Source organism: Lampetra fluviatilis, chromosome 13, assembly GCF_964198595.1.
Source record: "Lampetra fluviatilis chromosome 13, kcLamFluv1.1, whole genome shotgun sequence".
Lineage (NCBI taxonomy): Eukaryota > Metazoa > Chordata > Hyperoartia > Petromyzontiformes > Petromyzontidae > Lampetra > Lampetra fluviatilis.
The window spans coordinates 13,680,110-13,697,907 of NC_136287.1; the positions used below are offsets into that span (position 1 = coordinate 13,680,110).

The 17,798-nt window shown below is 49.9% G+C and overlaps 1 long non-coding RNA gene across 1 annotated transcript in view; it reads left to right on the forward strand.

The window, feature by feature from the left end:
• Positions 1 to 826: 826 nt before the first annotated feature.
• The window catches only part of LOC144935345 (uncharacterized), a 37,632-nt gene continuing 20,660 nt past the window's right edge, over positions 827 to 17,798 (forward strand). Inside the window, exon 1 of the long non-coding RNA XR_013637303.1 lies at positions 827 to 1,107. This is a non-coding gene — a long non-coding RNA (uncharacterized LOC144935345). The remainder of the gene's footprint in view (positions 1,108 to 17,798) is intronic.

Sequence of the window (17,798 nt, forward strand, 5' to 3'; positions counted from 1 at the left end):
AGTTGCTCATTTCACTTGTTTTCATTTTGTCACTTCCCTCCCCTTTCCCGGCCTTAATGAGCTCCAAACCACCTCCTATTGATTGACGGAAGGGCGGGTTAAATATATACAACAACTCCAGCCAATGTGTTTGCCCTGAAGTGATCATCGCTTAATCCTTGCTCCAGTGTCGCGTACAGGGGCGGCTCCCTCCCTCCGCCAACGCCGCCACCAAAGTGCAGTCTTGTTCGGCTCCGAGGAGAAATTCCGACAAACGCCGGTGCCTTCACTGACCACGCAAGCACACACGCACGCACGCGTGTGAGCTTAGAGCCGGAAACCACATTGATTATGAATTATGGAAGATAAGTAAACTAACTCTGCGCAGGAATAGGTGAACGAAAGCAGGCGCACCCCTTCGCCTCCGATGTGCAGTGAGCTCTTCGCGAACATAGAGACGACGAGCGAGTGATGTCAGCGACGAAAACGCTGAAATTCATTAAAAAGGTTGTTTTGGGTTTTGTTCATCATCAGTGCACTGAATCGCTTACATGTCACCATTACTACGGCGATCACCATAATAAGAGAGCGCCCGTTCCCAATAAAAGAGACCCTAACGCCGGTGCCACGGGAGCACCGGCGAGCGCCAGCGCTGCGGGTGGCGCCACGTGGGTAGTAACGAGACGCTGACGAGAGGGCCGAGGCGACTCGTGCCGCTCCGGCTCGGTGCCTCTCGTTCCGCGCAGCGCGGCAGAGGTCCCAACCCCTGCAAGGACCGAGCGCGGCTGCTGCGCCTGGCCGGCCATTACAAACCGCTGCCCCGCATCGATCGCTATTACCCCGCCTCTCCACCCCCCCAGAGTGCGAGCACGTATGTGCGTGCACGCGCACGTCCGCGCGCGTGCACGCGCTGGCGCGGGCGCACGCGCGCGGAGTCGTGCGCCAGCGTGTGGAGTCGCGCGGCTGTGGGGATGCACCAATTCTGCGGCGCTGTCATAAAAAAAAAATCCCGAGTGCAAGAGGAGGACAAGGAAGCGGCCATTCTTCAGCTGGGCCGGGAACATAAATTTGCCCGGTGCTGACAGCTGCTGACCACTCTGCTGACGGGCGGGCAGATGGGCCGTAAACGTGAGTGATGGGGCCGGGTTTGCCTGGCCACCACGCCGTGACCTGTCAGCTCAAGGGGCAAACGACTCCCCCCCCACCTTTCACTCCGACCCAAACCCTCCCAGCCCTGCCGTGTCCTTCGCTGTCCACTGATACTTCTCTCTCTCTCTCCGTCTCTCTCTCTCCTTCTGTCTCTCTGCCTCCTCCCCTTTTTTCTCTCCGGATTTTTCTTGAATTCCATTGTGAATTAGTATTGTTGTTGTTGTTATTCGCATGCCCATATTCGCGATATCTCTAATGCATAAGAGGTATTTTTAGGAAACGTTAGCCTGCGAAATATTTTGTCTGCTATGGGGCAGTGTTAATTACAATGGTGGTGAGCTGTAATGGATCTATAAGTCATTTTCAGTCTACCTACGGTAGGCCTCGTCACGACTGCTGGACAAGATTTCCACGGAATACTTTACACTTACAGAGCGAGAGGGCATTTCAGTGGGAGTCAAGCCATTAATTTCATTTATATATTTATATTAAATTACACGAACCCTCCCCCGCTGCCAACCAGAATATTAATCCTCACAGTACTACAACACCCACCGCAGTGCTGCATTATGCATTACACTGCTTAATATTGTAATGATTTCAGAGAAATTGGTTTACGGTCTTCAGAGAAACATGTTTGAGGGGTTATTAATACATGTAGGGTTATTAATGCATGCCAACATTCGGGGAGAAGTGCTTTTTCTCTGAAAAACTAAAAATTATACGAGGAAACCCACCCCCCCCCCGTTAAATGAGATGCCAGTCTGTTGGCTCCCCTTTGCTTTAACAACAGAAGGCACCATAAGGGTTTTGTTTCTCTGCTTGGCAACTAGGGACCGTCAACTCCCCAGCCGCGTGACCCCCATCGCTGACCAGGCAATCTCTCACCTTTAACCCCTGCCCATGTGACCCGCGGTGACAAAGGGGAGGAGGCGTGGGCTTCGGGGGAGGGGGTCACGTGACGGCCGCCCTCCTGCCACCGAGCCCCGTCGAGGTCCTTGAGGACCGCACCGGGCCGTTTGTTTTGTGACCTCGCCGCCGATTGGCCGAGCGCCCCGGTCATCGCTCAGTAACGCTGCGCTTCATTGGCGAACTAGGGCCGCCGTGTCACGCTCTTCTTCTTCACTGACGGATGAAGGTCAGCGGTATCTGGGGTTGAGTGGCCCTGTCGGGGTACCTTTTTTCCGTGACCTCTCAAGGCTTTTTTTGCTGCGCAAAAAGCTTGCGCCGCGCGCAAAGGTCAACATCTCCGTGCCTTGTGCCCAGAGGCTCTGAGATAAGTTCCCCCGTTGAGCAGGTGCTCTAGGTCATGGCAAATGTTTGGGGCCACGGGGAGACCCATTTGGTCAGCGCGTGTTCCCGTGTGTGTGTGTGTTTGACGCGCGCGCAGCGCCCCGTGTTTTTCGCGCGCGTGCACATATCTCGGAAATAACAGGGGGTCCAACTTCAAAGTCAAGAGGGCCTGGCACTCCAGGGAGGCTTTCTGAGAGATTCCGCTGTTGCACACAAGACAGCTCCCAGCATGCACTTGTGCCGAGCAATTGATTTGGCTCGGCCACTGCGGTTTGAGTCGCGCATCGCGCAGCTGTGAGAGCGCGCCAATACGCCCCCCCGATTCTCGGCGTGAAGCTTCCGCAATTGCGCGGCACTGCCCCAATTATTGCAGACAACCGCACGCTGATAATTTCACAACTGCACGTTGATAACCCGCCCTCGAGTTACGGGCACGCCCGCAAGGTCCACCACGCGTCCCGACTAATGGCACCGCAGCCCAGCGCGGTAGAAACGGGAGGGCGGCGTTGATGAATGCTTGCAGGATTTCGCCGGTGCACGTCAAGACACGGCGTCTTCTCTCAGCCTTCTGGAAAAGTGAGGGCAGCAGTAAGGAGGAGAAGGGGCAGGGTGAGGTGGGGCAGAGAAGAGGAGAGGGTGTGCGCGTGTGGGTGGGCGGGGGGGGGGGCACTTTCCGTTTTTTAAAAAGCGAACTGACATCACGGCCACGCGGCACAATGCGGACAGGCTTAAACGATAAAGAGAGAAAAGGGGTCGCGACCTTCCTTTCAGCCGAGACGGCTGTGTTAGGACGGGCTGGAGCCTATCTGCACACACAGGCACGTCCAGCTATACATCAGAACCTTGGCCAAAGCACTTAGTAGGAAGGCCACCTCTAAACGCTGCACATCCCCTCTCTCTTACCCCCCCCCCCGCGTCCAAAAAATCCGCGCGTCACGTAGCGTTATTTTCCGGGCGATTTTTTTCTCCATCTGACGCGACGCATTTCCCGTGAGTGTGTGTGGGGGGGGGGGCAATTTTATTTTGGCGCCCTAATTTTGTTTGCCCACCCACCCCACCACCTTAGCGTCGTAAACAAAACGCCGCGAGATTAAATGCACAAAATTTGGTTACGGGCTGGGTGAACAGGCACGCACGCGTGGGGGGGGGGTGAGGGGCTGCCTAACCACCCAGCCTCGGATTGATCGGCTTTTACGTTTTCGGTGAATTTCCCCCCCCCCCCCCACACGCCGGCCGCGTTCGCCCACTCGAGAGACGACGGCAACGAAGCGGTCGGCTTTGAAGTCGGCCTCCTCGGGGTGCAGCCGCCCTGAAGCAGCACGGCACTGCGCGGCTGTTGTGGTTTGCAGCCCGGCAGCAGTGAAGACAACGCGAGACGCTTCTCTTCGCACCACCGGTGGTTATGCATCGCGGTGGACGCGTGCGATAGTTAGATTTTGCTCGATGCCACTGAGCGTGCTCAGCGGCCCACCGCTACCGGACGACGCGCCGGGTTTTGATGGCTTCCGAGCGGAAATCTTACAGCGTCCACGAGGGAAGATAGGCCCCTACGAGATGTTGAAATCTGTTCCTCTTTGCATTGTTGATATTAGCGAGAAGCCCAATACGAGTATGGGACAGGTCCGATCACGATGCAAACTTCATCGTAAAAGAAAAGTGCATTTGACTATGCCGTCTGGTACAAAAGGCATCGTGTAATATTTAAAGCTGGGGTCCATCCATACATCAATGGGCCATCAATGATGTCGCTTGTACAACGAGGCCCTGTGACATTACGAGGTTATAAAATAGCCTCTCTGTGCACAGGGGCTGATCGGAAAGGTCACTGTGTACGCACAAATGGTCTTCACGCACGGGCCCACAGAGGCCGTCTGCAGGTACACAGAGACTTCTCTCTGCGTTCAGGGTCCCCCATCTGTGTACACGTGGCCATATTCAGCTTCAGAGGGTCCTCTCCAGACGTTCTCATCACAATGAGGTCTCTCTAAGTCCATCAACCACCCCAAGATACAAATACACACACTCTCTCTCTATCCAGAGAGTCTTTGTATCGTGGCATGATATAACGTAAAGCGCAGAGACGTTGTCGTCAACAACAAGAAAAAACGTAACAAAAAAATTTGAACAAAAACTGAAAAGTGTAACAGAAGTGTGGAGAGATGCATTGGCATTGCGCTGAGGGACAGAGAAGAAGAAGCCGCTCATGAGAGAACCTACACTGGCACGCAGTGAACTTGCGTCCACGAAATATCGTGCGCGTTACAAGTTGCATCATGATTTTGAATTTGGCAATCGTTGAAAGCGTTAAGAAAATCAAACGGGCGTGGTCAGGGCACGTCGCGTGTACGGACGATGGCCGACGATCAATGATAGTGACAGATTGACAGCCGAGGGATGGCACGTGTCGGACGGAATGTCCTGCGGAGAGACGGAGCAATGAAATCAGCTCGTGCGCAGGTGCTGGGTGGATTGTTAACATGCTAGGATCGTGAGAGATGGCGACGGCTTGGGGAGCCATTCATCTAGCATGGCTGACGATGTGTATACACTCGGTAAAGAGACTCAATTCAGGTGCAGAGAACTTCCCAGCTATGGATGCATTCCCTGATTGTAGAGAGCAGCTCCTGGCACGAATACAAGTCTTTGCACAGAAGCGCTTCTTACCACTTAGAGAAGTCATCTCGAGTTTTAGAGCCTAAGACTCAAAGTGTGTCTCTGACTCGAAGCCAGAAAGAGTTCAAGTCCCTGCCATGGGCTGACTTTGCCCATCTTCTCACCGGGGCTCCATCCGCGTGTCTCTGCGGTACAGCGAGCGGCTCGCAATCGGAAGGTTGCGAGTTCAAATTTTAGTACGGGGTCGACTCAGCCAATCATCCCCTTAGGGTCGATAAAAATGAGCACCGCTTTCTAGGGGAATTCAACAATGTGTATCCTCTTGAAAGACTTGCCCTCCGCCATAGGAATGTGGAATTTCCACCTCTGGCTCAGGGCTCTGAGCAGGATATGAGTACTGCCAGAGTGCTCGAGTTGAGCAGGAAACCCCTTTTTGACTTTTGGCTCTTTATTGCGAGCAGCTGCAGCAGCTGCTGCAAACGGGCCCAGCGGTGAGCGCACCGAGCGCGAGGCGTTGCTGCTCCCTCCCCACGTCGCGGAGTGTGGGGGGACAGGGTGGCACCCGGCACGGATTGCCCCCCGGTACGCGTCAGCACCGGGGCGAGAGCAGCGGCACAGCGCCGGCCGCCCGGATACCGAATCGTCGCCGTGGACGCGGGAGGGAATTCTCTTACTGTGTGGCAACAGCAGAATTTCAGGGACTTCATTGTTCGTTTGCCGGCGACGTTGTCGCGACACCGGCAACGTGAGCGCGATGGGCGCGCCGCCGTGACCCAGCTGGGCGAGCGGGGCTGGCACGAAAACAACTCTCTCTCTCAGGGAGGAAGGAGTCACCGTTAGGCCCTTGCAAATACGTCGATTATATCGCGTGCGGAGGCAGCCTGCATTGCCGCCCGCGCTGTAAATTTAAGTGACAGGCCTCTCTTGCCTCGGTATAAATGCGAGGTAACGATATAATTTGCACGTATACATATACATGAGTCGATCTCCCGAGTCAATCTTCATCTGCCAAGATTGATCAGACTTGCTGCACCGCCCTGACCCTCTATTGAAATGGCATTAGGCACGGTTTAATCAGGGGCACCGTGGAGAAAAATGGAAAAAAACTGTTGCGCAATGTTTGTATTTTCTTTGAGAAAGCCTGATATTGGTTTACGCGATCAGCTCGCTGGTTTGTAAACAGCCGCCATAGCGGGCAGCTGACGAGGAGAAGACTGCACTTCTCCCATTGACTCATTTACTGTCACCCGAAAGATTTACGGAATTCAGATGAGGAGCTCGTTTACATAAGCGCCCTGTCACCAAATATTGACAGTGAACATCAACCGCTTTGTTCAAGTGGCTTGCACAGCAGCTCGGCCTGCAGAGCAGAGGGCTCGTGACTACCAAAGTGAGAGAGCTTGGATCCCGCCAGGATCGAGATAGAATGGGCGCCGTATGGTGAGGGTACGCTACAGTGGCCTCGCACGAACACACCTGTCCCTGCCATAGGAACGTGCCATTTCCATCACTGGCTCAGGACCATCAAAGAAGGAGGATCGGCGCGGCCTCGTGCTCACTTGGACGTTTCTCTGACGCTAAACGTTCGTAAATTTCAGGCCCAAAAATGTGTGCTTCAGACGCTCGGAACAAAAAAACACACAAAGCGAAGATGTACGGCTGCAGCTCCGCGTACAAAATGTTAGTACAATATTAAAGCAATAGCAGACAAAAAAAACATATCAGTGGAATCATTAATTAATGTCAGAACAGGCAAGGGTTCTTTTCTCCGTGAAACTGCTGAGCGGCTGAATTTTGGATTTTTTGGCAGATTGTAGACCCAGCAAGCATTGTCGCTCGCTGGCTGAGCTCCCTATCTCCAAGCACACGTGCGTACGTACAACCGTACACGTGCACACGTACACTCGTACAACCATACACGTGCACACGTACACTCGTACAACCATACACGTGTACACATTCGCATGTACACACGGGCGTACGTACAACCCGTATACATGTACACATTCACACAACTGTATACAGCGATCCCCCGTATATCCTGTTGGGGTAAGTGCTGTTGGCGAGAACCTATGTAGGCCGGTACGGCACACGGAGGAGTGGGTGCCCAGCACCACGCCCGATCGCCTTTGTCTCCCCAGTGGCGATGTTTACATACCGCACCAGGTGCTCATTTGAGGTTGAATCGACCTAGGGGAGGAGGCCCAGGACCGGTTCACATAATCATTGGTGTTGGCAGTGAGCGGGAATCGAACTGGGGTGGCTGGGTTCGTAGAGCAGCGCGCTAACCATTGCGTCACCACTCCCCACGTGTACACAAAGACACAGGTCCTCCTTTGCAGCCTTAACAGACTTTTGGGGCAAGTTGCTGTTGGCGAGCACATGTCCACACAGACTCGCACACACAGTTTATGAGCTTGTGGACCTTATCGGGAGAGCCGAGAGTTCTGCAGTCACAAGCAGAGCCACTGGAACAGCACAAAAGAGCTGATCCAATGGAAGTCCTTTATCAACGAACCCATTACTAATTTCTGACAAGGTCAGCAGATGACCTCTGCTCACGTGAGCATCATTGTGTAAGTTGGTAAGTTGGTGCATTGTACTTGTGCTTGTTGGGTCATTATAAGGAGTGGTTGTGCTGTGACCTGGCAACTTGAGTTTCATCCCTGGTTCTGGCTGAGACCAGTGGCGAGTGATAACTGAACACGTTTTGGGCCTCCCCTAGGTCGACTCAGCCTTAAATCAGTACTGTGACCTCGTGTGGTGTGTGGAAGGTAGAGGTCAGAGTGCGAGGGGGGGAGGGGGGTATAGAGAAAAAATACCATTTCACAACATGTCACGTAGTGAGCTGGTAGGTTAGACGAGCGAAGTTATATAACTTAGCAATTATTTCACGCCACGTATTGTAAACACTTTGTCGTTTGCGCACTTAATCTGTATGAAGTCCAACTCTGAGAATTGTACGGTATCAGTTTGATGGACACGCGTCAAACAATCTCACATCAGAGTGAGGAAGCGGGCGCCTGGCTGTGTGCTGTGGAACATCTCCACCACAGCCACCCTCGGGACAAGCACCGACCGCTTATGCGAGATTTCCAAACGGGTTCTCTCTTGTGTGGCATGATGCCCGACGGCGCAAATCGAAATAAAATTACAATTTCGGGTGGCAACCCCTCCATAAGATAACCGCCGCTGAACTCCTGACAAAATGTGACTTATTTGATTGTTCTCAGGCGAATCATGAGCCGAGTGCATTCATGCCCAAGAGCTGAACTTGGCATTCTTTGGATTCCGAGCTGAGTGTTTGGCCCCAGTGCTACCTGGCTGGCTTCTGTAATTCATCTGTAGGCGATGATCAACATCACGCTTGAACGTTTCTGTGTGACAGCCCAACTTTCGTGAATGACATCACGATGCATTTAACATCAATGCGTTACGGAAGACAGGAATGCTTTGGCCATTACCTGATAAAACAACAAAAAACTTGCAGAGGTCTATAATAAAGGTTTTTTTTTAGTTAGATCGCGTAAATATAAATGAGTCGTTAACACGCCACCACCCGACACAGCCAACTAGTAAGGTTTGTCAAGTAAACAAAATGTGACAATTAGTTACTACTTCAGCACACCGGCGTGTTTGAGGGTAAACCCACAACATTTACAATTCGAGGTGTTTCGCTGGTGATTACAACCAGCTTCAGCAGGAGATTTTCCACAATGTTCAGAATTAATTGCCACATTTTGTTCACGTGACAAACCTTACTAATTGGCTGTGTCGGGTGGTGGCAGGTTTAACGACACATTCACATTAATGCGATCCAACCCAAATAAAACTGTAACTATGCATAACATGGGTCGCGAAAGCCTGCATGTTAAACGACCAGAGGTCTGCAGTAATTTAAGCAATACTGCCATGAAAAGCGGCTCAGTGGTGAATTTTCCAGACTGCCAGCCGCCAACCAATCTATCCATCTACCGGGGAGGCCAAATGCCTCACGCGAGGCTCTGAAGCCGTCACTTTGTAAAGTTACTATCCAATACCGTTTGCGCTCATCAGCACTCTCCGCATTCGGCATTACATCACTTGCACAAGAGGCACGGTGCGGTCATTGGCTGTGCATAACGGACTGAGCTCATCCCTGAAATTAAGAGTGCGGTTGTTCCTGCCAAGGCTTGATTACACTTTGCGTGTAAGGAAATACCCAGATAATACGAGTGACGCTCAGGGGTCTGGCTGCCCTGCGTTGGCTCTCGTCAACTGGCTCACCGGTTCACTCACTGACGAGGTCTCCCATTCGCTGGTCGAATGGCTGGTTGGCTGCCCCGAACCCCCCCCCCCCCCCCCCCCATTTGACGAGGTTGATTAACCGAGCGGTTGCCTGCACGATGAATTGTGTTATTTTGTTGCCTGGCCGGGTTATTTGGCTGGCTCGATGAAGGCTTCTGACTGTATTTGGCAACGTAGTGCATTGTGACGGGCGGGGGGGATGGAGGGGGGAAGAGCTTAATGGATGGTATTGGATGGCAGTATAATGTAGTGGCCAGCATGTTTAATAACAAGCCATATTACAGGGGGGGTCAACTATTTAATTCCCATTGCCACTCGGCAATTTGTATGGAAGTGTTATCAAAGCTCACCCTCTGATGTGGAGTGGATGTCGAACCCCTTGTAACGTCGATCGCGTGAGAAGGTCACTTGGTGATTGACGCTGGTCCCGTGTAACAAATTCAAACTGGGCCCTGCAGGCAGGATGATCGTGGAGGGCAGGTTAACAAGACAGTGGCACCCAGAGGAAATATGAACACTCTAGAGCGGACAATGGAGGTCAGACTTCTACTCCTCAACAGCTGCGGGATCTGGCAGAAGGAAGGAAGTGATGGTAAGATGTGGTGGTGGTGCCAACAGTTTTGGCTGTGAAGACATCTCAACTTGGACAGTTTTTTTAAGTACTTGCTAAATACGTTTTCACACAATAACTATGGTTATCCAAGTCTTTCTTGCAAAAGACACAGCAGATTTTAAGGTGCGATAAACCGGTGAAACAAATTAGTCCCTCCTGACGCCTGTAACCAGATCACCCGCAATGCTGGCCGATCTCCTCAGATCTCAGAAGCTAAGCAGGCTTTGGGCCTAGAACGTGCTTGGAATGGCAACCACCGTCCATGGCAGGTGTTACGTCTGATGCAGAGGAAAATGCCAAATAATATATTATCGTACCGCACTTCTCTACTCCCATGACTAAGCCCTCTGCCTTCCCCAACCAACAATGACCAGTGCAGTCAAATAACTCCCAAGACCCCTAAGCCAGCAGTGGAGCGACTGACAAGGGGCTGCACACATACATGTGGTCACGCCCGAGTGGCCGGCAAGCCGAGTTATTAGAAACAAGCCCACAGGTTCATAGTCACCACCCGTCTATCCGGCCTGCCTGCTGCTGCTGCTGCATCAGCGCTCAGACTGCCTGGCTCGTTAGTGCTGGCAGATCTCATTTCAGCACTGCAGGGTTTTTTTCCCCCAACAGGTTCCGGAACTCATTAGCTCGGCATTACTCGAGCCGTGAGCCACCCACAGCACACGCCCTCTCATCATCATCATTTACGCAGACGATGGCGCTTACTCTGCTGAGTGGACTTGGAGGTGAGTTAAAGAGAAAAAAAAAGCAACTATCCGGTGTTCAATTAGAGAGCATAGCTCATCCTTATGAATCACATACTTCACTATCAAACGCACAAATAATTATTGAATAAATAACATCCTTTACAAATAAATGACACAATATCCACAACTATACTGTCCTTGTCATCGTCACCATCAATCGTGCTCAATCCACTGCTGGATAAAGTTCTCTCATGATCCTGCAATGTAACAATCCACCGAGCATCTGCACGCCAACTGATTTCATTGCTCCATCCTCTGATGCGTTCCATTCCTTGGCTGCCGTTCCTTCACAATTCTTGACTATAAGGCATCACCCTCTTCTTCTGGTAGCAAACACCTATTGAACTTTGCTCGCACCGTACGTAGCCAACCCTGATAATCGGAGGTGCGGGAAATCATACCTTGTGGGAATGTCCAAACATTTATAATGTTATGGTTCAAGGATATAACGAATTTGATCTATTATTTAAAGAGACAGGAGTTGAGTTAAAATAATTATTAATTTTAGATGTTTATTTGGCTGATCCTCTCTTTGGCAAAAAAGTGCTTCTCAACTATCGCCAGTTGGGACTGTACTTTGGTAAACCACTACATATCTGTTGGTTCAATGTATGTGTCCCTTTTTTTACAAATGCATTCTAATTGTGCAATCTCGGTCACGTTATGAGATGGTGAATTCATTCGGAAATTTCACTGAGAGACAAACGCCCTGGGCATCAGGGAACAGCCACCTCCACAGGTCCTCTCCTGAACATGTTTGCAAGTGGACCTCTCAATCCCGTACACCGTCCTTGTCACACTCTCCAATAATACACTTCTACTCCGAGACTGTTTATCCCATGAGATCTCAAACCAATATTTTTTGAGTCTCAGGGCTGGAATTTAGTCAAACTTAAGTGCAAAACTCAATTTCAAACGACAGCTTTTTTGTACAGTTATTGGTGACCAGGCTTAGACCATCAACTCACTATCTTATCTTATGTCCATTTATATAGCGTCTTAGTCCAAGGCGCTTTACAATAATTACAAATTTGTACATTGGATGGTAGTGGTTAAAATAAAAGAGTGGTGTTATTGAAAAGTGGTGATGCAGCTATAATTTGAGGAGCCAGTTTAATTGTGGCTGGCTGAAATTCAGATGTGATCCGAGGATCGCAGTGACACAGGCTCAGCACTCTGACCCATCTGAGCCGTTTAGCCACATCATGTTGGTTTTATTTTTGCAAACCAGAGGAAAACCCTTTTTGCTGTTTCTCTCAATCCCCGTCGTGTGACACGTTTAACAGTGAAGCGGTCAGGAACTTACTGGAAATCTGTGAAAAAAGAGCTTTGTAGTTCATCGGATTCCTCCAGTATAAATAAACATTTTGTTATTCTGATAGGACCAACGAAAACCTCACCACATGAGCAGCAGACCTCGGACCTCATCCAAACCAGGATGTAGTTCTGGGCGAGGAATTGCGGCCTACTCGAGCCATGGGTAAAAATCAAGGCCTTCGTGTCTCTCGGTTATCGACTGACAACACTGTAAAATAAAACCCAATTTTTGTTTTAATAACCAAGCACTGATGTTTATGTAACTCCAGCAGGAATGTATACGTCTGTTTATTGAATACTTCTCTGTGGAGTGAAAGTAAAATGCTTTTGGTAAGAACCATTAAATGCAGTTATGCTAATGCACAATAAGCACAAATGCCATTAATTATTTACGCGCGCGTATATGACCGTGCGGTTATGCAGATTCTGCATTGCTGTGCATGTGAGCCTGCACGCTGCTTGCATTCTACAGTGGATAGCTTTAAAGTTATACATTTAGGACGGCACATGTTGACCGTTTTCCAATTGAAACTGTTTTTAATACAGTGATAGATTCGGAGCCAAACTAGTGCGTAAATGCATCCCATCGCTAACGGGGCAAAAATAAATATCGAACCGAGCCACGCATACCAACACCGCTGTTGGAAATCGACAAAAATAGACAATGAATTATACATTTGTTACAAATTTAATTAAGAGTCCCAGGCTGAAATGCATTGCTTTTACAATATCGGCGGGGAATCATGCGTCTCAAGATGAGGGTTATCAATATGAAATTATTAACTATTTATGCCAACGATTCGTGGCACATTTGCATGTAAGAAAGCGCGGCGGTTAATTAACAGCGGAGCGACATTAACGGTGAAACCGCGGCTCGCAAAAAAGGGCCTTTGGTCCATTATTAACCTTTTAGAAAAAAAAAATACAAAGTGTTATATCCTGGCTTTGAAGTCCAAAGCTTCCCGTGAAACTACATTGATGTTTTTTTTTAAGTAAACCCTTCAAAAGGTAAATAAGTGCATTGTTCCCAACAGGCAAACGATCACTAATTTTCTTTCAATGTTTTTGGTTTTTTTTAAGCTGCGTATTTCTCGGCTGTAACGCAGCCTCCTCCTCCTCCTTGTCTTCTTCACACTGCCAAGACGGTGGGGGAACGCGCACAAACTCGCACACACCGTGCACTCGCACGCACACACGGACCGCTCTCTCCACAGTTTTAGCGAGTTGCAGCCACGGCACACTTGGGGTGATGAACAAAGAAGGAGCCTGGCCACTCTTGAATGTGACATTACGATCCCCAGCTCCCTGGCTCACTCGCCTCTCTTCCTCCCTCCGTCCCTCCACGCGTCCACAAGCACAGGGGGGGCCTTGCGCTCTCGTGAAGGTCACTTCCGTTATGAGAGTCAGGTTCGAGGGGGCCAGCGCTCGGACGCGGCAACTACCTCAATTACCTCCCGACTGGCGCAGACAGGATGTCCTGGCCACTGTCTGCTCGTAATTGAGTTGTCTGCAAGAAGGCGCAGGATAAGGAGCAGGGGGGAGGGAGAGGTGGTGTGGAGGGTGGGGGAAGGAGAGGAAGAGGTGGAGGGGTAGGGCAGGGAGTGTGTGTGGTAGTGGGGGGGGGGGATCCTTTATTGGTTCTGAGTCAAGGACGCGCGTCTGTGCTCAGGACAGGAATCTCATCGTGTGCGAGTGCCGCTCTGCCGCTGCTGCCGCCGGGGCAAACGCAGGGAGAGGAGGAGGAAGGTGGGAGGACAGAGAAGTGGGGGGGGGGGGGGTGTAGTTGGAGGGGGCGAAGAGGTGCGGGGCTGGTGGGGGACAGTGGCAGGAGAGGGGTCAGCCAGATGGGACTAAATGCACAACGGGGTCAGCGGGACAGGTTCCAGGATTAGCTAATGGGAAAAAATGGGTTGTTTAAATGGCCTATCAAAAAAAGTGGACAGCAGGTTTCTTGAAAGCCTTGCCATGTGGCTTTTTTTTCCCCCCAGCCGAGATTAGCCAAGAAGATGGCCACTTGGCAATCTCGTGTCAGTGGCTGCCGGCAGCAGCAAGACGATGAGACGGAGAATGTCGGGGAGGGGTTGGAGCCTTCAACGATGGAACAAATCACTGCGTGCTGAGTTCTTGGCGGAAGTAAGAGATGCAACAATCAGATTGCCCGTTCATTTTTTTAAAGTGCAGTATTAACGCGCGCACAAAACTGTCTTGACGGCTTCCTTATATTGTGCAGTGTGTGTGTGTGACGGGGGAGAGTGATGGCACAGAGCTTAGTGCATTGCGCTTCCATTTGACGAGACGTGGATTCAATACTTGGTCATTCACACCGCTGCATATTGGTGTACAGCCGAAAACAATCAGCCTCAAGTGATACCTGTTGCAGTGTGTCCAGATCAGCACGTGTAGTGCTGGTCACACCGTGTGTGTGTGTGCGTGTGGTGTCACGTCGCGGGGAGTGGTGGCACGGTGGTTAGCGCAAGTTCGGTTCCCACTCACGGACAAAATCAGCGATGAATATCTGAACCAATCCTGGGCCTCCCCTAGCTCGACTCAGAATTATATGGTGTGGTGGGTAAACATCGTCATTGGAGAGACAAAGGCGGCCGGGCACGGAGCAAGCTACGCCACCCCTCTCATGTGCCGTGCCGGCCTTCGTAGGTGCTCGCTAAAAGCACTTTTGCCAACAGTCTGTGAAGGCTAAACGGGGGATCTTTGTTCTGCCGTTATTGTCTGTGAGACTCAGTGGGGATCTTTTTGTGTGTGGAGAGCCACGGTAGTTTATATACTGTGCTTTGATCCGAGTGACCTGGGTTCAATACCCAGTCATGGATAACATCAGTGGAATATGATATTTCAACCTGCTCAAAGCCTCTTCTCAGTTGACTGTGTTTAGGAGCGGTGGTGCAGTGGTTTGCGCCCTGCGCTACGAACCCGGAGACCCTAGTTCAATTCCCGCTCACGGCCAACACCAGTGACGATTATCTAAATCGGTTCTGGGCCTCCCCGAGGTCGACTCGGCCTCAAATGAGTACCTGGTGCAGAATGTAAACATCGTCGCAAGAGAAACAAAGGCGGCCGGGCGTAGTACTGGCCACCCCACCACCTCGTGTGCCACGCCGGCCTTCATAGGTGCTGCTCGCTAACAGCACTTGCCCCAACCGTCTGTTAAGGCTATAGGGTGGATCTTTGTCTTTTTATCATAAAATACACACTCTTCATTAATCATCTATATTACTTGCAGCAATTTGGAAAAGGGGAACCTTCCTCACCCAGAACAGGGACTAATTAACCCGCTGAGGCACCATTATTGACATTTTGTAATTTAATTCCGAGACTGTGGGTGATTTTCACATTTGCTTAGGTCTGACCATGACACCAGCACCGTACACACCGCGGCTGTACTCGTCAGAATGACACGACAGGGGTCTTTAAACGTCCACTCGAGAGCGCAAGGCCCCTTTGGCGGCGCTCGCAAGCTCAAAAACGATTAATAATTGATTTAACTAAATAATGATTGTGGTATTGTATTTGCCCAGAAAATATTCAGTGAGGCTGTGACACTTATTTTCAACAAGTGTCCATCTTGGGAAGCTTGGCCAGTGCTTGCGTGGCTTTTTTTCTTCTTCTGTATGTGGGGAATACAATGAAAACGATCTCCACGGACAGGTCAACAACCTGCTTGCTGTACTGCCTACGACTGCCCACGTAGTCTCATGTGAGCCTACACCCACCACCACCGCCACAGTTGTGCGTGGCCATGCCAAGCACACCCGCAACACGCGGTGCAGAAACGGATATTACGTCGTCACAAACAATATGTATACAAGAGCTTTGTTAACAATGATCATCGCAGTTACATTGTCTGGGAAGATATTCTTTTAAAAAATGAGTAAAATTTGTAAAAAGTTATTTTCCGCACTGATGTCCTTTTATTTAACCAGGTGACCACCAACTGGTATTCAAGTTATTTGATTTACAAGAGCATGATAGGTAGGAATACTAGCTCGGAGAGGTTTGTCATCCCTGACCAGAACCCGTAAATTCACACAAACCAGGGTAGTGATAAATGTATTTTGGGTTTGAGCACGTAAATATAAATGTGTCGTTAACCCACCACCACCACCCGACACAGCAAATTGGTTAGGTTTGTCACGTAAACAAAACGTGTCAATTAGTTACGACTTCAGCAGACCGGTGTGTTGCAAAGTAAATCCACACCATTTACCATATGAGTACGACGTTTTGCCGGTGATTACAACCAGCTTCATCGGGCGAATCTTCCAGAATTGTGAATAAGTCTTTCTTTCAATCTTGATTTGAAACTTCAGTTTTTCTTGCTGTGGTTGTCCCACCTGATCACGATTGCTTGTGTTGCGATTGAAACGTCGTGATCTATTATTTTTCTTCCTACGTGACTTTACCGAAAGAACCAAAGAGTAAATCTTCCTTTCGTGAAAGCCTACGTGTTAAACAAACCTGAGCAGAGTGACGATGTTCGACACGCACGCACAGGGACGCTCACGAAATGCAAGATTAATGACCAAGTTGCCCAAGGACTATGGGGCGGGGGGGGGCAGATCCATTCAACTGGCATGTGAATGCCGCAACAATGGGGGTTGTCAATCAACGGCTCATGCTTACAACCTGCCAGCATTGTTTCTTCACATGCTGAGCAGGTAAGACTCACGGTGAGGTAACTCTAGACTCTCAAGTTGGTCAAAGTAATAGAAATGTATCAAGACAGAGACAAAAGTTCCCAGAATAACATTGTAAGTCCATGAGCCAAGTTCTGATAATCTTACACTTCTTCTCACTTAAACGCAATCTATGTCTCTTCTCTCCCCGCGATGAACTTGTCAACATTTGACACCATGCCTAGAGGTGCAGTTGCCTGTAGAGTTGAAACACTCTGTACTAAGAATTGAAAATTACTTCAGATTTACATTGTCCATAGAAGAGAGAGTTAGAGTGATCTTGTTTAACTAATCGCCTGTCACGTCATCATGCTCGACAAGCTTATTGCTGTAGATAATATTACTTGTACAGGCTTCGTAATTGATCTGCTCAGCAACACTGCACTTCCCATTCACAAGTAGTGCACAGAAAACCTAAAACATATCTAATCAATTTCCCTTATTGAGAAGGAGGTGTTGAGATATGATGTCCCTGTTGTGACGTGCTTTGGAATTGAATTTTTTTTTTATTTTTAATCAAGGTTGCTAAGCAGAGGGCCCAAAGACCCAAAGGCCTGAAACGCCCAAGCGGCCAGCAACACGCAGCACGATTGAAGCTGCAATAGATAATAGTCAATGCGTTTATTTCATTGGCAAAGGTTACATGGCCATGGGAAAATAGACAATTCGAGGGCATTTTAAAGTATAGAAGTGAAGAAGACAGAGGAGTGCTGTGACCTGCAGTGTGGTGGCTAAACTAAACTATTTTACTTTACCAGGTAAGGCCCACTGAGCTATCCAGTTATTTTTCACAAGTGACCTGGCCACAAATGATAGCCCAACGAAGTGGCTTTTGTGGAAATGTATAATAGCAGCCAAATACTCTCAACGCATGTTTCTAAATGTGGAGGGAAAAACCGGAGGACCTGGAGAAGAATCCACGCGACCACAGGGAGAACACTCAAACTCCAAATATACAGGCGTCAGGGTCAGGATCTAACCCATGATTGTATACCAGGCGAGGTAGTTAACATTTCGCCACTGCGGCGCCTCAAACACCGTGTGGGATGACACAAAGCAATCAGTCTGGTAGACCGAGACCTCAATGTGCGTGTCTAC